The sequence below is a fragment of the Stigmatopora argus genome, chromosome 9 (assembly GCF_051989625.1).
Source record: "Stigmatopora argus isolate UIUO_Sarg chromosome 9, RoL_Sarg_1.0, whole genome shotgun sequence".
Taxonomy (NCBI): domain Eukaryota; kingdom Metazoa; phylum Chordata; class Actinopteri; order Syngnathiformes; family Syngnathidae; genus Stigmatopora; species Stigmatopora argus.
In genome coordinates, this window is record NC_135395.1 from 10,441,029 (window position 1) to 10,464,925 (window position 23,897).

At 39.4% G+C, this 23,897-nt stretch overlaps 1 protein-coding gene across 2 annotated transcripts in view; it reads right to left on the reverse strand.

Annotated features, from left to right (window-relative positions):
- Positions 1-23,897, reverse strand: part of lingo2 (leucine rich repeat and Ig domain containing 2) — a 185,541-nt gene that overhangs the window by 33,888 nt on the left and 127,756 nt on the right. For both annotated transcript variants that reach the window (XM_077608854.1, XM_077608853.1), the window contains one exon: positions 16,468-16,553. The gene's annotated coding sequence lies outside the window, so the exon portion shown is untranslated. The remainder of the gene's footprint in view (positions 1-16,467; positions 16,554-23,897) is intronic.

A 23,897-nucleotide genomic window follows, 5' to 3' on the forward strand; every position in this document is an offset into this window, starting at 1 on the left:
GAGAAACATACTTTCGACAAGTGCTCGTCGGGATAATTGGACAGGGGCAATGTCACGTTTTTTCACCGGCGATATGCAAACACGAAGAATCCTAAGACTTGTGTAGCATTTACGTTCGATTTTCAGGTTCTAAGTTCTCTGAATTTGAATATATTTCAAACTGAAATCAATTGAAGAATAGAAATATGAGCCCATTTTAATTTCACATGTCAAGAAAATTATACTCTGAATCCGATTTAGAATGCAAAGATGCTAAAATCCTTCCATTCTTCCATCCTTCATCTTTCATTCTTGCTCCTTATCCTCCCTAGCATAATATCCTCTTTTCTTTCCTCTCACTCCTTTTCCTCCTAAAATCCAAGTTACATTCCTATCATTCTTTTATTTTATTCCACCTTTTTGTTTTAACATGGCTCCCTTCTATTGACACAACCATGCATCATTTTTTTTCTTCCATCTATCCCACTCCCTTCTGCACAGGTATGATTAGAAATCTTGGTTTCCTCTTTCATCTCTTCCTTTTTCCTCTTCCATCCAACTTCCCTTCCTTTCTATCAAACCAACCCATTTCCAATTCTCCCTTTCTTCTCAGTTTTTATTTATGTACTTTCAAAAATAGTATGGTAGGCTTCAGGTGAATTTCCCTGCAATTTAGAGTCCATCCAGCTTGGCTTATTCATGTGAATAAATATGGTTTTCTTTAAAAATGTGCTGAGCGCTGCTTATAATAAAAAAATAGACAGTATATTGAATCTGAATCCTTCTTTAGTACAACATTGCCCACAGATCTATTGCAAACCTGATATTGGACCACTGTTTGTCCGATGATGTTTTTAGCGCAGCCTTATGCAGTCAGCAGACTCAAGTCTGCCGATTTTTCGGGCCCAGGGGGAGATGAGGAAGAGGAGGAGTATCAAGAATGCGGTGTGAATCGCAAGCAAGTGACAGCTCCCTCATTTGGAGCCGGGCCACAACTCCTAGTGGACTCTTTACCTTGCGGAGAAAAGAAGCTCATAGAAGCCAATCGATTGCAATTCAGGCCAACTTGTCACTTCCTCCCTCATCTCCATCCCAGCCGTTCGAGTCCCACGAGGCCGTTTGGCGTTCCGACAGAACAAAAAAAAAAAGCGCAGCGAGGACGAGAGGATTGATGTCCGTTGTGATGGGCCGCCGCCGCTGATAAACACGTCCAAGCGGCAGTCTCTGTTTCTTGCTGTCATTTGGCCTTTAATCACAGCTGATAGAGTCCGAGCCCTGACGCTTGCAATCAATCCGTCGCTTATCGGCCATAAAGTCAGCAGTTATTAATGCGCAGGCACTGTGTGACATCACTACATCATCTTACAAGGATGCCATGACCACAAACGGTTAAAGCTGTGCAACTGCCAATTTGTTGAATGGGATGTGATAAAAAATAAAATAGTAGTCTGTCGTTAATCTGCACACTTTTATGTCTTGGCTTTACCAATTTTTTAATCACTAAATTGTGATTTTGTTTGTGTATATATTAATTTTCCACATCCGCCTCACAGTTCTAAGATTGATTGATTGATTTGATAAGGGACAGCACATATTAATGAACATATTTATATTCATGTTAATGAACATATATATGTGAATATGTAAGATTGTAGCCGCCTACAGATCGAGAGTTCCATCCCTGGTGGGTTATGACCTTTCTGTGTAGAGGCGCTAGAAGCCTGCGCGACCCATGTGAGGATAAATGTTATGGAAAATGAATGAATGAAATAAAGAGTACGTTTTACAGCTACCATGGAACTGTTCCATTATTCCTCCCCCCTCTTCTAGAACATATTACATCTACCAATATTTGCCATCAACTCCATGTACTGTCCTCTAACCACAACCATTACTTGTTCTAGCTGCCATATTTCCCATGCCAGTTTGCTGCCATCCAAAGAATACAAACGTGATAACGTGGGCGGTCTGGAATGTAAACCATCTTGTCAAATTACCGGTAAATCGAACGGTGTCTGGCGGAAGCTGATATTCAAATATCATTATTGCATCTTGCCGTCTTGGTTTTGCAAGTGGCAATTGTGCCAAGACGCTTTACTAATCCATCATCGCCATTATCTTCACAGTCCTGTGAGAATGTGCTGACAATGAGCTTCCATCAATCACCTGCCACCTCCACACAAGAGACAGGCGGGGTAAGAGTGTGGGTTGTAGTCGGGGTCGTGTACTAAAGATGACAGCTCGCCTTTTTCTTTTTTAATGACAATATTACATGGATGCTGACGTTATTTTTAGTCAAAGCAACAAATATGTTCTGTTTTGGCATATCCAAATGTAATTCTGCAGCAGTACGCAAAGAACCCTATGGGATTTAATAATAATAAGAATCGGACATAGGCTTTGTCATCATCATTGACTCGACAAAAGCCTAATTGTCATCATACCCAGAAGATCTGCATATGACGAAATTGGTAAATGTGATTTGAGTGCAAGAACACACAATTTGGGAGTTATGAGCCAAAGTGTTTGTTTTAGTTTTGTTCAATAATTAAAAGAAATACCAAGAGAAAAATCTAAAATAATGCAACCAATTCAACGTTCACCTGGCCTACTGGGGGTCATTGTTGGCTGGGATAGGCTCCACAAAATGAAAAATGCTAATTCATTAAAATTCAATGCATTTTACATGATTATGAATTTTTTACTTTGAATGAAAATAATGAATCCAGGTTTAACCCAAAATGTATTTCAAGGGAACACATCGAGCCTTTTAACAAAACATCTGAATTCTCAAAGGATTCTCTAGTTGTAATCAAGAGGATAGAAAAGCAAGGATAAACTTGAAAGTTCATGACGTGCATCCAAATAAGAACACAAGAAAAGAGCAATGAAATATTGAAGAGTTCCCTCAGTGACGACATGAGCAAGCCCTTCCGACTGTCGACAGATGTGCCTCCACTATGCTAAAATATTAACTCCACGTAGTCTATCAGTTAATATTTTAGCACAAAAAAAAGTCTTAATTCTTCCACGTGTGAGAAAATACGCTAGCCTATTGGAAATCACACAATGTAATGGACGTGACTTAATGGCATGATGAACAAGTTGGGTGCATGTCATCTTTTAAGTGATAGTATTGAGGTCCCACATCATTGCAGATTTGATTCTGAACCCATTGGCGGCCATTGATGGCGGCAGACGTTCAATTCTGACTTTGTTCATTCGCCCCTTTCCGTCCAAATGTATTTGACATCTAGCACCGTCAATCGCACTCAAACATGAGCATTCAAAGCCAGCCGTCCAAGTATAAATGAATCTGAATGAATCTACTATGAATAGCAGCATCCTTTACTTGCAACAGCATCCACCACAAACAAAGTAATGATTTCTCATAGTCGTCTATAAACCAAGAAATCAAATTGCCACAGATCCCGACCAATGCTCAACATTCCTCTCACATTCCGCACACACAAAGGTATCCTAAATTAATGGTGCATCATCCTGAAGGGAAAATCCATTCATCATGACCACCATTTTGCTTTTTGTGTGCCTTGCACTTATGATGAGACCCTGGTGCTTAAACATTGATTCAAAAGAATTAGTACTAAAAAGCTACTTAAGTTTCTTACCTGTAATGACTCCATTTGTTTAAAAAAAAAACGTAAAGAAAGCAACATGACTTTTCTTCAAGTGACATGAAGACATGAGAATTCATTTGACCTTCCACCATGTCATAGCGACCGCTGCGAGCGCTTAGTGTTTATCTTTTCACGTGTTGGCAACTTCGTGGGAGAATTGTTGACAGGATTAACAGCGAGTGGCTTCGGATGGTAAATTCGATAATGTTTGTGCCCGCGCCAAATGGAAGTGTAAACCCCCAGCAAATTACCAACATCGACATTGGGGTTCAACACGAAGAGCCAAGTAAAACGTGGTCAGTAACAAAGCAAATAAAAACCCAGCTTAATGGGCCTGTTCAAACTCAACACTCGCATCTATTTTTTTTCTTCCGGAAACCATAGGATGTCAAATTCACTCTTTTTTCCCTATACATTTTAAAAAAAATGTAAGAGACCTAGAGATAACACAAATATTCTAAGTTTACCACTTTTTGTTTAATGTGAATTGAACTTGGAGGGTTGGGAGTGAAGAAGTAGAAGTGTTTGATCGCAGGGTTTGTTAGCTTCCCAAAATAGAGCAAATGTTAGCACAAGTGTTATTGAGTGATCTTTTTCATTGAAAAAAATGCTTTTTGAATATTGTTTGGCCTTTTGGCTTTGACTGTTGACAACATTTTGGAAGTACACTTCTTCCAACTAAAGGGAATTTTTTTTGATGATGCGTAGGAGCTTAATAGCACTCAGAAGTAGTTAAATGCAGTTTTGAAGTAACTATTCAAGTATTTGGTCGGTGACTGCATAGAAGTCACAAGATAGCATTCCAGAATTTTTGGGGGGGCGTTTCGTGCAATGTGGAAATGACGCCGCTGCCGACAAAAACTTGATCATCTGTTCGGCCTGGAGCGTCGGAGTTTGGTAGAGCGTGAAGAAACGGGGTCACGCAGGCAGTTGGCACTGGTGAAATGGGTGCACGCAAATGTCGAAGATTGTCAGATATTAGTGCTCTCTTTAGACATTTTTCTTTGTCGAAGTCTTTCCTTGTCATTTAATAATTACACAATTATATTATATGCTTTTGTAATCAAGGCTGAGAAAAAAGACAATTCGGTTGTTAATTTGGACTTTTTTGGTTTCATAGTTTTACCTTTTTATCATGTTCAATTGATCATTTTGATTTTAATGTATTTATTTTTTTACATTTAACTTGTGCATTTAGTCTTATTTATTTTATTTTAATTTTTAATGTCTGTTTTGTTAAAATGTTCTATTTATGAGTTTTTATTTTTTATTAGTGTATATGGTAATGTGGTTTCTATTTTTATCTTATTTGTATGTATTTATATCTTTTACTTAGTTACATAAATTAATAGTTCGAATACATATATTTTTTCAATTTTGCGTAAAAAATGCTTAAAATTATGTATTTATATTTCTTGATTATAGTTATTATGTATTTTTAACTGCATTAAATGTGCATTTTTGTTTGTTTTCATTTTTCCTTGTGAATCATTTGTAATTTATAATTGCATTATTTGTTTGCATTTCTATCAAGATTTTTCCTATTCCATCATAACAAATGTTTGCCAATATAAACATTTGAATGAATTAAAAATGCCTTGTTAAGTTTAGTTTTTTTAATATTAGAACTACTACCTATACTATGTTCGATGCACATATAGATAGATTAAGTTATTCAATGAAGTGCGTAACAGGAGCGGATCACGCTTGAAGTCACTCTGGTTATTTCCTGCGGGAGTAGAAAAATCGGCCGAGGCAGGACGGCCGTCATTCTCCGCTCATGTAAAGCCGAGCTGCCTTTTCCGCCGGGACTCTTTTGATTGCTGACGCGAGCTGGTGTGTGACTGGCTTCAGTGTGGCGCAGCGTTTCGTGGAGTTTACAGGGAAGGGATTATTTGATCAGAATGATGCCGTTTCTTTTTCGTGAAAGAGTCACATTAGAGGCAGGATGACTTAATTTGGATGAATGACAAACGTGATTAAAGCAGCAGATGAATGGCTCTTCCCACCCCAGGACGAATCTTTGAAATAGTCATCAATCATGGATGCCATTTTCAGTCCTCATTTGCAGGCACGGTCCAATAGAATAGCTTTGTCAGTCGATGTCATCCATGTTTGTAGAAGACAGCGTGTGGGCAGATTCCTTTGAATTTTCTTCCGAATGGCTGTTTCCTACCAACATGGCTTGCAAATTCTTCAATTTCAGGCATGGGTGCTTGAGCCTTTTGGGGGGGGGGGGGGGGGGGGGGGACTACGTATACATGTTCAGATTCACCAAATTGTGTTTCAATGTGTGGAAGTGGTGTTGAGCTCCAAGATTACTTTTTGCTCACGATACTCCTAAAAGTCACGCATCCATCACGTCGTGTGACATTGCTGCCTGAATTCACTGTCCATTAAGACGTGGCCAATATGTCAGTGAGAAGTCACACTCCCAGCATGTCACATATGCTTAACGTAATCATGTCGCAACATTTATTTATTTATTTATTTTATTGTGGCAGCATGTCACTTGCACACAATGTCACACAACCAACATTTATCTATTCTGGCATTCATTCGTTTTCTGTTCCGCTTATCCTCACAAGGGTCACAGGCGGTGCTGGATCATGTGACTAAAATAATCATTACAGTCAATGTTCCCTCTAATTTTTTGTTTGTCTGGGCAGAAAGACAACCTCCTTGAGCACACTGAGTACCAGTGTGAGCAACATCATCATTGCTCGCTATGGGCGCACACCAGTATCACACCTGCTATAAGCAGGTGCATGTCTACTACACATAAATTATTTAGTAATAATAAAATGTAATGATTAATATCTATGAATGGGGTGGCCCGGCGGATGAGTGGTTCACGCGTCGGCCTCACAGCTTAAAAAAAAAAGAAAAAAAATTGGGATTTTATTTTGTGCGCTCCATATGATTTGCTGTGCGCAGAGAAGACGAGACTAGTGCGCAATTGCGCACGCGCGCAGCTTAGAGGGAACATTGATTACAGTCACATTTTCCTTATATACCAGCACATGATTACGACACATAGGTCAGTGGTTAGTGTGTCGGCCTTACAGCTCTGGGGTCCTGGGTTTAAATGCAGGTCACGCCAAACTGTGTGGAGTTTGCATGTTCTCCCCGGGCCTGCGTGGGTTTCCTCCGGGTACTCCGGTTTCCTCCCACATTTCAAAAACATGCATGGTAGGCTGATTGGACACTCTAAAATTGCCCCTAGGTATGGGTGTGAGTGTGCATGGTTGTCCGTCTCCTTGTGCCCTGCGATCGACTGGCCACCGCAGTCAGCTGGGATAGGCTCCAGCACCCCCATGACCTTAATGAGGATGAAGCGGTTCAGAAAATGAGATGAGATGAGATATTGGAATGAAAAAAATGTGGGTAATAATATATTGCATCTCATAAAGCTTTGCTATCTGGTCTTAATTCTGAAGTAGATTGCATTAAATCACATCTTTATCTGATCTTATTTCTTCTGTAGGCTTCAAATATTTAGCACTGTACTAGTGCGGACAAGCATGTTTTTGTTTTAGACCATCATTCTTCCCCAGCCTGCCTGATTAAATTCACTGCTGGTTTTCACACATGAATGTAGAGCTGACTGTCACCACTGCAGAGAAATAGCAGCAACCGACATGGGCGGAAGGAAGTAAGATGAATAAACTAAAATATGGCTTTGTCAGCGGCCACATTAACCGCTGCAAACGTGGCGAACAGGTAGGATGCATTATCCGCGTGTGAATCCATCAACGCTGCGCATTAAATAGTGCCTTGCTCTCAAACTCCCCCTCCTCTGCTTATCTCCTTACCATAGTTGCTTCCTGCATATAGGTGCCCATTCCCAATACACTTGCATACGCACACAAACTATTCAATCAAATGCATTTACAGCAAATTCCAGTTTTGTAATTACCAACTTCAAGAAATGGCCATTCTCACTCTCATAATTCATCTCACTGGAGTGCATTGACATTCTCTCTAAAAATATGATATGGTTATTAAATAAACACATTAGATAAACACAATGAAATATTGTGTTCATTAAAATCATCTAGAAAAATTGGAAAACATATTTTCCATTATTTTAGAATTAACGCCGAATGGCGTCAAGTTTATTTAAAGTGGGAGGACTGATAAAAAAAAAAAGATTTTTCAATGTGGAATGGATTCATTTGCACAGAAAAAAATGGAAATACATACTAATAGTTACTAAAAAAAGGTAATTCAGAACTAAAACCATTCTAATGAAATTGGGGTTCATGACAAGTCTGCAGAGCTGGATTTGTACCCCCGAGCGACACAGACGACTTGTCACTGAAACCAAATGAATCACTGTCAAATCCCTTGACATGACACAATTAATAGGGGGAGACGTTAGGATGGCCTGGCACATCGCCCACACACCTGCCTGACATCTTCCCCTCCTCATGACTGTTGCGTCAGCCTTTAATTGAAGTCAATTTAAAGTAAAGATGCTTAGCTTCTTTTGCCCTTTTTAAATTGACTTTTGTGTTTTCCATTTCTACTCCCACTTCAGACCAAGGACTGAATTTCGATCGTAAATATACTCAAAAAGATAAGCAAAAAGTAAAATTGACTATGCCCTATAACTTAAAGGTTGCAATTTTTGAAATTGAAATAAATGAAATTCGATTGTAAGAGAATTGTTTAAAAGATTAAATAAAACATATTTTTTTGCCCGATATGACTAAAAGTAGTAACTAAAAAGGTGGTTTCAGTCTGAAACGCATCATATATATATATATATATATATATATATATATATATATATATATATATATATATATATATATATATATATATATATATATATATATGTCTCAGATTATTCCGTTTTGGCCAATAATTCTCATTTTAGCACATCAAATCCATTTCACTATATTCTTCAGAAATTGCCTCCTCACAAAATGCAATAATGATTTGGTCAAGTCACATTTTCTAGAAACACAAAGGACCCAAAATCCAAGTTTGACGAACACTGAACTTTACAAGGACACAGCTTACTGTCGCGAAAAACATAAAACTATTAAATCCAGATGTGTGTTTGTAGGAAAAACAAGAGTAAACCCGCTGCTTCTTAAATACTTTAAAGCTCCTAAAACCATTATTGCCGTCAGAGATTTCATCCAATTTTGACCCGAACACAGAGGGAGCAACTTAAGCACCCCAGCAGGGGAAGCTTTGGTAAGCTTTGCGCATCCAATAAAAAGGAAGTCAAAAAAGAAAAAAAAAAAAGACTCCCAGCACATTCCCAGAGGTGCAAACAACTTTTAATGAAATTAAAACAAGATAAGCTAAAAGAAAAGAGCAACCACTGCAAAGCATCCTTCTGAGGAGAGTTTTCTCTAATCCCTGCTTGAAATACAGGGAGTTTCATTCATTTTTACCGTTAGTGGTTCATGTCACGGCAGGTATGAATGGATGGTGCAGCCACTTGCAAATTCTAAACTAATCCAACAAAGTGAACGGATTATGTAAGACTGAAATGAATAATAGTGCCATTTAATGGAATCATAATGTACTGTAATCAAATCAATCATGATTTATTGCATCTTCATTGTACAAGATGCATGCTATATTTTACTGCAGAGGCGTAATCTGTTGTACTCGTTGTAGCCTTCTTTTCCTACTGATTTTATTAAAGTACCAGCAAGGCATCTTTATTAGCAGAGCCCGCTCAGGATGAAAGACGAACGCACGACATGGGTTGCCGCTAAAAGTCAGCGCAAGCCAGCAGTCGCTTGGTTTCCCTTTTGATTCTTACCGAGCCTCCGCTCGAGTCATTTGAAAAGCGTCTTCCATGCCGCAGTTTGCCGTCGGGGTCACACTCAGCAGGTAATAATTTCTGCACGCTAGCAGCTAATAATTAGCAATCTGCCTGGCACAGCTGCACAGGAAGTTGGCAAAAAAGAGGCCACCCGCTTGCCGACACGTCTCATTACGGCACATTTGTGAAAATACTCGTGACGGGAAGCGCTACTACATGTTTGCTTATTAACAAGAACGCACTATAAATAAGCTTTGCTGTCATTCCTCGTAATATTGCCAATCACAAATGCCAGTCAAGCCACACTGTTGTGTATTCCTCCAATTAAACATTAAAGCAATTAAAAACTATCTGCCACGCAGTGGGGCTGAGCATCGCAAACTTAATTAAGCAGTGTGACGCATCAAACTCAAGCAAGAATGCTTACATACAAATTGTCAGGTCTCTGGAGTGCTTGTCCACCCTTCAAGTGTGAAATTAAAGGCTGTTTCCATTAGCACACTTGTCCGACAACCACCATAAAAATACAATGTATAATACCCAAATGCTTCCTCTGTCAGTACTAAACGAATCAGCGGTTGATACCAAAATGTACGACCAGACCAACATTAAAATATTGTCAATGTAATGTCATTGCATTCAAGACAGTGTTGGTGTTACAATCGCGCCGAGACGTCGTAGCGCGATCGGAGGGATTTGGACCCAGTAGCGGGGAAGCAGGAGGAGGCGAGACGAACTGAGCTCATGACAGTAACTTTAATGACTCAAAAGCTTTACAAAATAACAAGGACTTGTACGTCCCAAAACGAAACAAAACCGGAGCAGGGAGAACTGTACCTTTGTGGCGATGTATGCCCTGTCACGCAGGACGATCCGACAATGACTAACCACTTCCGTGGTGCTTAAATACACACATCAGGAAGTAATCAAGGACCACTTGCTGCTCTAACCTAACGGCAAGCCACGAGGGACAAACGAGCCGCTCCTGAAAGTTGGGGATTTATTATTTCCTTTTCAAATTATCTTGTGGTAGCGTTGAATATTATAGGCAGATTTCCCGACCCATATATTTCTATTGCATCACCATATCGTCATCCTCATATTGCAAATTGTATCGGAAGGTACCCAGAGATTCCCACCTCTTTTGTAAAACGCCAACTACACGCCAACAAAAAGACTTCCTTGGTTCGTCCAAATAATTTCGTCTGCTTGGAGTCATTGTTTACACATTTGTGTTTACGCTGCATCAGAGGCCCGTTTGAAAAGACGCATGAATAAATTAACGCATTAATTACAACGATGGCCCCGATAACGACATCCATTTACTCGGAAGCCAGATAACAAGCGAGCCACGGCATCGTTACGCATATTTTCTTTTTAAAATCGCGAGCGCCATGTCCTGACTCTAGTCAATTATGCCGCGTTACACTGTGACCTTATCCAATGTGACAAACAGCCAATTTCTTTTGCACTCCTCTATATGCAAGCGTCACCTTTTCTTATTTAGCGACTTGCTTCTAAATGCCACATTTGTCGCTCGCCATCTCGGAGGAGTCGTCTGCGGTGCTGTTTATTGCGGCTAAAATGTAACAGGGATCCTTCCAAGCCATTGCGATGTGTGATAAATAGTTAAAAACAAGTCATCAACAGAACTTGTGGTGTGGATGACCATACTGTGAAAATATGAGTACATTTGTTTAGTCTGAGTCTCGCTAAAGGGATCTGATTCACTGTAGTCTTTTTAGTGAGTGTTTAATAACTGAAGTGAAGTAAGTGACCTTTCACTATGGCTGTTTCTGCATTCTGAGCTTAACCTCCTTCCCTGTATCAAAGTTGCAGGTTTTTCTGGTGAGTCAGCTCAAGTTATTTCCTAATCATTGATGTCTGCTGTGTTCCCACTGATTCTTCAATCCGCCGACTAAATCATTGGTCTGCAGTCCTTCCGGTGTCTCCACTAACTAATCCATCGTCGACTAAGATGTTATTGCTTCGGGTCGCCGATTGTGAATGGAATTATCTCAATCTGATGTGCTAGTTAGTCTACTAACTTGGGGAAGCATACCAAATTGTCTGAGTTTACTTTATCGTACGGTTTGATTGATCAATTAACTAATTCATTCATTTTCCATACCACAAGGATTACAGGGGGTATTGCAGTCTATTTATTCTAGCAGAATATTTTGATGCAACATATTGATTCCTTTATTATACTGCAACCTAAGAACACGCCAATTTGCCCAAAAATCCATTGAAAAAAAATACCCAAAACCTGAATGAAGGATGAACTAGAAATTGTAAAAATGCATATTCTGGATAACAATGTGGCAAAATGATTTGAGCTTTAACAAATCAGACTGGAGTCAAGTACAACGGCTGTCCATATTTTCCTTTTCATGGCTTGAAGACAACGTAAAAGAATTGTCACAAGTAATATAATGTGATCATTCTTTGCCTGCCACTCTGCCAATAGAAAATAAATAGGTTTAGCTTATTCTTGGGAAGTGTGAATGTAAACAAAGCCAGACTACATACACCGAGTATTAGGTATGACGCCACCCAGACCCTAAGTTTCTAGTGTTCATCCAGCTGCTTCCAAATATTACACACCAAGCACCCTCCAATGGATGCCTAAATCCTAAATACCCACCAAAAAAAATCTCATCTTAGCAGGTGTTGGGAAATAAATATTTCATGCAATGCCTTGCACTATTGAAAAGCTTCGGTGACAGAGATCAATAGCAATAAAGGTATCTGGCTATGCACAGATATGGTCGCCGCGAGAGGCTAAGACGATTTCAAAAAGCAACGAATACATTTTTTGATAGTGTACTGTAACTCTGCCGGCAGACATATTTACTGTGGAGGCACTTTTTGGCACACATTTTCCTGTTGTTAATGCATACGGGGCAAGGGACAGAAAACAGATCTGTATGTACACAAGATGTACTCGCATCACTTTGAAAGTCACTCCATTTGAGCAAATGGGGATATGTAAGTACTATTTGTTTGTGTTGCACCAATATCATTTTGGCTCACGATTCCGTCTCCTGGCAAATGCCAAACTTGTACATGATATGTTTTCTTTTAATGCTAAAGTACCATATACTGCCTTCCTTAATACGGCTTGGTGAGACACTGCTTAACTCACTGCTACCATGGACAGCGCTTGGTGAGACACTGCTTAACTCATGCTACGATGGACAGCGCTTGGTGAGACACTGCTTAACTCATGCTACCATGGACAGCGCTTGGTGAGACACTGCTTAACTCATGCTACCATGGACAGCGCTTGGTGAGACAGTGCTTAACTCATGCTACGATGGACAGCGCTTGGTGAGACACTGCTTAACTCACTGCTACGGTGAACAGAGCTTGATGTCCAATCCATTTGAGGTGGGAGGTCGATTCCGACTCCTGGCTAATGCCAAAATTGTACATGATATGTTTTCTTTTAATGCTAAAGTACCATATACTGCCTAACTTAATACGGCTTGGCGAGACACTGCTTAACTCACCGCTACCATGGACAGTCCTTGGTGTCCAATCCATTTGAGGTGGGAGGTCAGCAGTGAAGTAACAAAAGTATATTCGCTGCCACCCTCCCACTTAAAAAGGATTGGAAGACTACTACTGATAAACTCAATGCGCAAGAGAATCATCACTGCACCTCACAACAAGAAAGTCCTGATTGAAAGCCAACAGCAGTTGCAGAGCATCAATATTCAGTTGGCCATGCGCCAAGAAAACACAAAAAAACCCACTATCGGCCTTTTTTGTTTTAAATACAATATTTCCCGCAGCCTAAGCAGATCCAGCTGACACAAGCCGCGGAATTTTAACAATATCGTCAAAGTCCCTCGAGGTGGCTCACACGCTAACTCGAATTAGAGATGCCCCTGGGTGGTTTTAGCAAGTCGTGGCTGCTAATTAAATGGACGAGACCAGAGCTTTAACTTTTGAGTGGTCGCTTGGATGCATTTTGGAACAATACAGACAGTTAGTTGACTGTGATTATACGAAGAAAAGGGGAATGTTTAATATATATATATATATATATATATATATATATATATATATATATAGATATAGATATAGATATATAAAAACAGATATATTTCAAGGTCTTTCATCAGCGATTCCATGTCTAAATTGCACAATGCAAATCCATGTTTAAATTGTATGTAGTTGTTCAATATTATATGTGATCCACTACCATATGACTTTCATATGGGGTCCAAGGTACTGTGGTACTTGAGCACACAGGTACAAATGCAGTTTGATTCCTGATCTGAATCAGAGAATCGCTACATTCCCCCCCCCCCCCCCCCAACCCCCCCCCCCCCCCCCCCCCCCATCACATCCACAAGATCCAACAAACATCTACTGTTCATTCTTATACCTCCAAACCACTATTATTGCAACAGCAGAGCGCAATTCTATCCTTGCCAAAGCCATCCCTACGTGTATGACCAACCCCAAACTACATTTTAAGCACGGCGGCTTTTACCCCTTTCCTGAATAAAAGAAAGAACCCGAAAAACTGAAAGTACAGTAATCAACAAAGTAAGGACAGTAATGAAACATTTCATAATGAAGCGTCAGCCCGTGCTGAGGGCTTGGAATAAGATAATGCATGGAAGTAAACAGCGACCATGTTGGATGAAAACCGAAGTGTTAAATCACTCAACTGTTTTGTATGCATGAATGCATGTGTTGTATTTGCATGGATAAACAATACATCAACATATGATCATTTATGTATAGAGGCAAGTAGGTCGAGAGCTGCTCGCATCGATTTATTTTATTTTATTTTATTTTTTTCTTCGACGCATACAGCTGCCTCAGCCTTGGGCTGCCATGTTGTCCGAGTGTGTAGTGTGTGTGGATGCTGGGTTGAATGAAGGCAGCAATGCATGAAAGCGCTACACTCGTGAAAAAGAGGATTATAAAGCTTTCAATGCAAGTGGGCAGAGAGCACGTAGTCACTTTTTGTGCTTAAATGCATGCTGCAATATCAGAGTGGATTGCGGGTATTCTCCCTATCGCTCATGCTCTCCCTGTGGCTTTTCTTCGCGTTGTGTGTTTGTTTGTGTGTTGGCTGTTGTTTTTTCCATGCAGCCAAATAGAGGCACCTAATTAAGTCTTCGAGGGGAAAAAGAAGCTGCTTAGCGGCCCCGTAAGCAATGAACGCAGACAGAAATAAAAAAGAAAAAACGAAAAATCATCAAAGCTGAATACATAGGGCACACCGCTAGGTTTAGTACACTCATTCAGTGTCTCTCAACCATTTTTTTGTAAAGCAGAGCTCATAATTCACTTAAGAGAATCGGATGGCAAACCATGAAAGAAAAAGTATTTAGAGTTCTATATATTTTAATTTAGGCACACATTTATTTAGCTTCAAATCTGGACGGTTTAAATAACAACTAAAAATATATCATATAATAAAATATCGAAATTGTCATTACTCAAGGTAGTGGTTATCATGACTTATCACTTATTGTTAAGTATTGAATACTACTTACTGTAATACTCTTACAGTCAATATTTTACACCTCAACATTTTGTCCAATGCTATACGTTCTCGAAACTAAATGTAGCCCTGAAGTTTAGGATGAATTTTGACTTTTCGGGATTCTTTTGGTTGCTGTTGCTTGGCTGAGAGACACGAGATTGACGTCCATCAAGGGTGAAGTAGGCTACCGGGGATGACAGCGCCATTCCGCGACGTTATATCGGCAATGATGACGATACTTGCGGTCATGAAGCTTTGCTCAGCAAATATTAAGCTCATCCCCATCACCCATGACGGGAACTAAACAAAAAAAAGCCTACTCCATGTTGTCTGTGCCCAGGGCCAAATGAACAGTGCCTACCTAGACGGCAACAATAAGAAATTATAGCTGCAAGCAACAACTGACTTTGAAAACAGCAACAGACATTGAAAACAGGCTATTTTCAAGCTGTCGTACTTGAAATTCTGAAATGAATTATTTTAAAAACCCCTGCCTGAAGTCAGCTAGGATAGGCTCCAGCACCACCCGCGACACTAGTGACCCCACAATGACTTAATCTTTTATCTCCAGAAAAACACTGCAAATAAAAAAATTACTTGTTTCATTTGTCAATGTACTCTTGAGACCTATTTATGCACCAGCAATTAGAAAGTCAATTTTACATAAGATATCCCTTTTATCACCATAGTTGTTCTCGGAAAGAAGCAATTGAGTATGTTTTAATAAATCCCAGCTCTAGATGTAACATTTACTGGATCTATCAGCCTCTCGGAAGTGCGGGGGCGGGGGGGCATCGATTCCGTACTCTCTCTCTTACAAGCCTCCTTATTCCCTTTTAAGATGCAAAATTGTGCGGGCGGATATAATCAGACCACATTCGACTGATGTGTGGGCCAAGAAAAAAAACAACAACAGAAAACAACAAATCTCATGTGCCACGCACGCACCAGACCGCATCAGGCAATTATAAAACTCGCATGGGACTACGTAGATGATCTGAATGGGCCTCGAGTACTTCTTGCCAGAAAGACATAGAGTGGAAAGGTAATTGTTCCTACAGTTTCCCAGAACCTTGGGGTTTACGTGACAGGGAAAAATCTGTTTTCGGGGAGGGTTTGAGACACAAACTCTGTAATAGTTACCCGGTTTACATACATGGTTTCTTCTGAACAAATGTTACGTATGTTAATCAAGATCGAAACACCCCTCACAAAAAACACCACCTTTTTCCAGCTCGTAGTGTTTAAATTTTAGAACCTTGACATCAGAGACACTATGCAAACATAATGCTATCCATGCCTCACTTGGAAGGATAAGAACGAGGCCAAAAGTATCATGAAGCAAAATATTAAAGCTTAGGTTCCTATAAACCGTATTCAACAAACACTCTGTTTACAGCAAATCACATCATCTCATGATTTCATGGGAAAGTGGTACGGTCCCAAAAAAAGGCAGCATTCAATGGCAAATTTGCACACGAGGGCGGAAAAAGATGGGGAGGGGAATCATAATCTGCTAAGAGTGCCTTGCTTCTGCTTACCACTTAGAGAAGCAATCATTCGCTCAGCCATGGCTCGCTCTTTTCCCACCTCCTTCACCGTAGTCCTTCCGACACTCAGTCTTGATCTACAAAAAGATAATGGAGAAAATGAACGGAAGCACTTTTCAGGCACAAAAATGATCACAAGTGCTTCCAAAGAAGTTTGCCATTATCCATTATAGCAAATATTCCAAACTAAGAAATATGACTATTATTATTGCTCTGTTTATGGTCATCAAACTTTGAGATCAGGCTCCGCCTACACATGAAGACAACATTTCTATAATTATTGGAATATAAGCCACACCCACCACCATTATCTACAAAAAAAAACAACGCAGCGGACTATAAGCCGCGAGGTTATTCACACAAAGACTAGTGTTTTCAGAACACTAACATTTTCAAATCAAAACAGTTGCATCAAAAATACTCAATACTATAACAATAACATAATAATTTGCGACATTAATATATCAATATTTTTCCATGAACTCTTTTAGTGTCACTGATGAAAGATATCAAATTATTTAGCTATTAAAACTAAATTATCATTTGGTTAAGGGCCTATTTCATTATTTACTGCTCTCCCACTTCAAATGGATTAGACCAAGGGTGTCAGACTCGGGTTGGTTCGCGGGCCGCTTAACGTCAACTTGATTTCACGTGGGCCGGACCATTTTAGATATAATATTTAGATTTTTTTTAATAAATGGATTAAAATAACTGGATTAAAAGCCCTGAATATTAAGTTTTTTTTATAGATCTAAAACAATGTTTATTTGAGCTATTTTTTATATATATTTTTAGATTTTACAAAATGATTTTTGAACTAAAAACAGAAACAATGATTAAAAATTAATTTGATCCTAAAACAGAAAGTCGCCACTCATGATTTACTTTCCCGGGCCAGATTTGGCCCCCAGGCCACCAATTTGACACACGTGGTCTATACCAAGGGTGTCAGACTCGGGTTGGTTCGCGGGCCGCTTTAACGTCAACTTGATTTCACGTGGGCCGGACCATTTTAAATATAATATTTTGATTTTTTTTTAATAAATGGATGAAAAGTAGTGGATTAAAAGCCCTGAATATTCAGTTTTTTAAAGATCTAAAACAATGTTTATTTTAGCTTTTTTATATATTTTTAGATTTTACAAAATGATTTTTGAACTAAAAACACCGAAAAAATGCATGAAAAATTTTCAATTATTGATTTAAAAGGGGGAAAATCAGGAAATTTAATATACATCAATACTCTTCATTTTAATTTGATCCTAAAACAGAAAGTCGGCACTCATGATTTACTTTCCCGGGCCACACAAAATGATGCGGCGGGCCAGATTTGGCCCCCGGGCCGCCACTTTGACACATGTGAATTAGACCTTTAGCACCGACAATGATAGCAGATGAATTAAAAAATATATATCTGTTCTTTCTCTGGCCAAGATGAAGTGAGAGCCCTCGATCGTCCAATTGCTGCCAGGTTTCTGAGTCAAAATGCATAGGACGTCTATCATCATTAACATCAGCCAATGAGTACATATTAAAAAATATAACCTGATTTTTCTCTGATTTCGATCCTTTAAAAAGGACATATTTTTAATTTTTCTTTTTTTAATGATGTGTCTTTTTACACGTGCTAAGTGGGGCTCAGATGCTGCCAAATTTATAGTAACAATGCCAGTTCTCAAGGTGGTCATTTTCCCTGGAACATTATTTGAAAAGAAGTGAAGCTAACGCAGAGAGAGTCACAATCTGTTCCCTCATTTGTTGGCCGTTATTGCTTATGTGGCATTTGTTACAGCCTCCAAGTGGCTTGAGCACACTAAGATGCGCTTTTAAAAAAATAATTCAGTTTTAAATTTTGAAGGCGCACAGTGTATTGCGTCGTGCTGCCATGGCATTGCATCTTGACGGCAGGTGGCAAATGATGTGCTAATGTATCTCGCGAAAGAAGGCCAGACTTGTTTGTGGCAGGCGAGGGAGTCATTTGCTATTTTTCTTCGGCAAAATATACGACGGATTCTCGCCGAGGCCTGATTAAGTCGCATCATTCGTAATGATGCAGCACTCCAAATGGAATCGGGTTCACTTTTAAATGGTGTTTGCCGTCGCGTCCAAAACAACTGGCTGATCATCCATCATTAAAAAGGGAAACTGACGAAAAGTGTCTTACTGATTGCTTGTACAGATGAAAATAATTTAGTCTCTAGAGAGTGCATATTCTTCATCAAGTTAGAAATTAAACAACCAGCTCAATAATATTTTGTTGGCTAACCATTTTCAAAAATGTTATCGAGAATTTGACCAAATAGGGGCGTACAAAATACCATAATATAGCTGTCCATGCCATTTTCTTTTGCACAATGCCCATGCAAAAACAAGTGACAATTGTACTGTGATTATTCAATGTAAATTTTGACATAAGAGACATTTTATTGAGACACATGGGAACCATTGTAAGTCGTAAAAAATGGCATGCTACGCACCCTTTAAGACTGAGCTCTTCCTGCTAGATGTACTGTAAATGACTACAATGAATCAAACATGGTGTGTGCACAAGCGTCAACATTCTATTTTTCAAGTTAGATTGTCAAATGGCCTTCCGCTGCCCACGTCATCCAGGGAGGACAAATAGGGGGGATTATGAATTCAGCTAAATGGCTCCATCAACTGAGCCTCATCAATATTCTGTAGTCATTGTAAGGAGTCAGCTCCAGGCTTTAACGAGGGATCCGAGAGATAAATGACCCCAAAAAAAGCCAGCTCGCAATTGTCCTTGAACTCTTAACGGTGCGCTAATAGCAAGCCGTGTCAAGAGTAATTTTAACAAGAAACTCCCATTTCGGACGTGCCTCGTCCTCCCTCTGTCTTGGACCAAAAAGCAGATAGCTGTCTCGCTCTTATCATCACATTACCATGTCAGGCACGCCTCTTTGCATAATGGGCGTACGCTTGTGTTTCATCCGGCAGCATGGATGAAGAAAGTCATTATAAAACAGAAAGAGAAGGAGAGTAACGGTCCCGTGGAGAGATCTTTTTGCTGGGTGGAGGACACTCTTTTAACAAGAGGCACTAAAGTGATAGGGAACTTCAACTACAAACCCACAAACCAAAGAAACTACAAAGTGGTTTTGGAGAGGTCTTCAACGGCCTTGCTTGTTCTATGTGGAGTAAAGTTGGGGATATTACTCGTTTTTCATTATGATATGTAGTTCTATACATATATTTGGTGACCTAAATTGTATTGTAAGATGAACAAACTAGATATTTTTCAAAAATTGTGCATTTGATTAAGAATTAGTGCAAAGAAACATTTGTTTTACATGAATGTCTCTTGAGACTCGTTCACTCCTTCCCGAGTCACTACAGTACTTAATTAGTGCCGCACATTTTTTACACGGTACATATAATCTGGAAAATTTCAAACAAGTTGTTCCAGTTTTATCAATGGTTTTTAATTGGAATTTTTCATTTCTAGGTCTCTTTTTATGCTTTCATTAAGTCTACTGTTTTTTTTAACAGCTAGTCCAGATAGACCAACCTGCGAACAAACGACCGGCCAACCAACCAATCAACAAACATGTCAGTGCTCAAGCAAAACCCACATCCCATATCATGTGACAAATACAACGCCAAAAGGGAAGCTTACTCATGTATGTATTTAGCCGCTTAACTGTCAAACCATTTATGAATTATGATGACAATCAGTCCAACGGTCCCATTGGACTTAAGAATATGAATGAAGCCACAAAGAAACATCTTTATAGTAAATACATTCACTAAGCCTGGGGAAAAGCAAATGCCAAATCACATTATAGTGAGAATTAAAAAGGGTCTTGAGGAAGTTAATGTGTGCTATTAAATCACATCCATCACGCCTACATATCCAGTAGGTGTCATGTCACCACTGAAGCATTCCGCCTCCTGTCTCTTAACCTTTTCCGCGTCTAATAAACACATTAGGCATCCTATTACTGGTGACACATACTCTTATTAAGACCATATGCTGCACTGTGCCGCAGACTAAAAGATTGAGAAATGCACGGATAATAGATGCTGACAGACAGACGACTTGGTGCATGGTAGTCTATGGAATAAACAAGTGTGACATTTAATATAGACAGCGTCACTCAAAGTGGAAAATTTATAGCGGAAAGCTTGGCCAAACCTAGTATACTAGTATTAGTATCGATACCAAAATGGCAGTAAAAAAATATGTCATCGGTATCGGGAGATCTAATACTTTAATACAGTAATACCTTGACATACGAGTGTCCCAACATACGAGAAATCTTCCAAGCAAATGTTTGCCCTGAGATACGAGATACATTTGAGAATAAGATTTGTGAGCGTAGGTGGTGAATTATAACAATTAAAAAGATGTATTCGCTGTAAAATCCTATTTTAGGTGTTTTTGTCAGAGGGCGGGAACGAATTAATTTGTATTTAGTTACGAGAAAAATTGACTTGAGATTCAGGTAAAAAGACATACGAACTCGGTCGCAGAACTCATTAAGCTCGTATCTCGATACCTCAGCAGAGCCAGGAACATCATCGGGGACCCATACCACCCTGGTCACGATCTGTTCCAGCTGCTGCCGTCTGGCAGATGCTATAGGTCCCACAAAGTACGGACAAATAGGCTTAAGGACAGTTTTTTCCCACATCCATCAGGACTCTAAACTTGCGGTAACACGACACACAATCCTTTCTGCGTAATAACTTCGGGGTGAGGTAATATGAATAGACGTTGGGCGGTGATCTGCCTCCTACTGGCTGACGGAAGGTAAGTGAAAGACAGTGAGAGGTAAGTGAATCCGCTCGGGAGGTGATGCAATGTATCCATCACGGCAGAATGCCAAATTACGAGTCCGAAATTATCACTTATTTGGGTCTTTTGCCGGGAAAACGCACCTGATGGAGAAGCACTACCAATTTTGTCATATGCAGTTTCTGGGTATGATGAAAATTAGGCTTTTGTCGAGTCAATGATGATGACAAAGCCTATGTCCGATTATTATTATATATATATATATATATATATATATATATATATATATATATATATATATATATATATATATATATATATATATATATATATATATATATATATATATTCTACCAGAACTCCGATTATCTCAAGGTATTACTGTACTATACTAAATAGACCACATCCACTACTCTTACGGAGAGGAAGCCCCTCGATTTGTTGCCCCCGACCTCGAGTTACCTTATTTCTACAAAGGACTGACTGCTGCTCTCTGGGCATCACGTGACGTATTAGTGAAATGATGCGGACACTTTCTTTTTCATCTCCCTGTGCTTGTGGCAATAAAACAATAGAGGCTAAAAATGACATGTAAAGTGTGGTGATCATCATTCTGATCATTCAGGCAGATGACAGGCTGGTCCACTCATCCCACCTACCCCAGCAGCCTCCAGCTACCCACCTAGAAAGGTGACTATGAAATATGGACAGCAGCAAATTGAGATTCATCAGGCAACACCTTTCTCGCTGGCTTAAATCTATATTCAATTCTACAGCATCTGTCATGGCAAAGGCGAGCTGAAGCATGCTGGGATTCAGAATCACTTTTGAAAGAAAAAAAAAGAATGCTGGCTGTCCTTCAGGTTACCTCTCTTCTCATTCGAATTCAGAGAGTTTATCCACCATATGTTTTTCCTTTCTAAGTCTTTGCAGTAAAATGCCAGCTTTGTTTGCGAATGTTTTCAAACAGGTTTAAAATGTTTTGATACTTAGTTTTTTTTATACCTCTAAAATAATTCAGAAAGTAAAAATGCAAGAGTTTACAGTCTGAATTGTGAAATTTGTGTTGCATGTTTGATTTCTTAGGTTTCGCACCCAAGGGAGGATTAAGCAAGCAGGTCAAACAAAAACCTGACGTAAAATGTTAAATTTCTGGACAAGTTATATTAATTTTAACCCTATAGTGGTCAAACAGCGATTCAAAACTTGGCACTTAAGACCTTTGGCTAATTATAAAGAAAGTGACTATAGTTTTGGTCATTTAAAAAACATAGAATATTTTAAAATATTGCTTGTGATTGTATTTTATATATTTTTTTACAATGTTAAAAAAATAAACTGAATTGAAATGAATAAATTCAATAAAAAAAAATCAGAATTCATGCACAAAAAGATTCATAGGCAGGCCATTTTCTAATATTTTACTTTCAAAAGCTAAAATCTTGAAGCAAATGGCTACTGTAAACTCTTGTAAATTGAAAGAGCAAATTTGAATGACGATTACCCCTTTGATAAAAAGAAAAGAAAAAGACTTCCCAACAAAAGCTAATTTAATGAAGCCAAATTCTAACTATTAATGTCACCCTCAAAGCAAATTCTCTCATCTCACGGGATAATGCGTGTACTTGCTGCTGGTTTGTTGGCCAAATAAATTAAGCTTAACGCGAGGCAGCTATGTGCGGTGATACAACATGCATTTTGATGTCAACCTCGACAATTGTGCATCTGTTCTAGCTTAAATACAAAATGGCTTTTCATCAGTCGCTTCACTCACCATCAAAAATGCATAATGGCACCAGTAAAGCACTTTATGAGTCCACTGTGAGCAATGAGCTGTGTCAGGCACACACACGAGAGCGCACACATTACTTTCCCCATGCCCACTCTTCCTCATTCCGAAAGGCAACATGTAATGAAGAAACAATCGATAAAAGAACACACCATTTACTCCGTGCGCACAGCTTGTGTGTCATTGCTTTTTTAACGATTATTAAGGGGCGTACTCGGCACGAGGCAATTCCTGCTATGCCTGGGCCCGAATGACAGTTTAAGTCTGATTCAGTTGGCTAGTGTGCTTGAGTTTTTTTTTCTTTCTTCCAGTAGTTGATAGTGAGTAGTGTTGCATCAATACCATTTTTTGGCTCCGACACCCAGCTGTTTATTATCCGTCACCGTGTGCGGTCGATTGGTCGTCGGGCTTTTGGTCGCCGTCTTTTGGTCGCCGTCTTTTGGTCGCCCGGACCGCGACAACGGGCGACCAAAAGACCGGCGACCAAAAGACCGACGACCAAAAGACCGACGACCAAAAGACCGACGACAAAACAAGGAAAAACAACACGGTCTACGCATCAATAAAAGCCAACAATGGCCATGAGCAGTTTCACTGAGCCGACGTGTGAGTGTAGAAGAGTTTGTATGTACATGAGTTGTCCCCTTAGGAAGGTACGTCAGTCAGGGTCTTAACAAGTTCTCCAACAAAAAACAATAAAAGTATGGGAAATGTGGAGCTTTTCTTTAGCCTAATAATTAATAGGGCATTAAGTATGACTAAATAGTAATTTGCAGTTTGTATTTAGGGCATTTGAGCAACGATTTAAATGGTAATTATCAATAACCTTACGGGCGACCAAAAGACCGGCGACCAAAAGATCAGCGA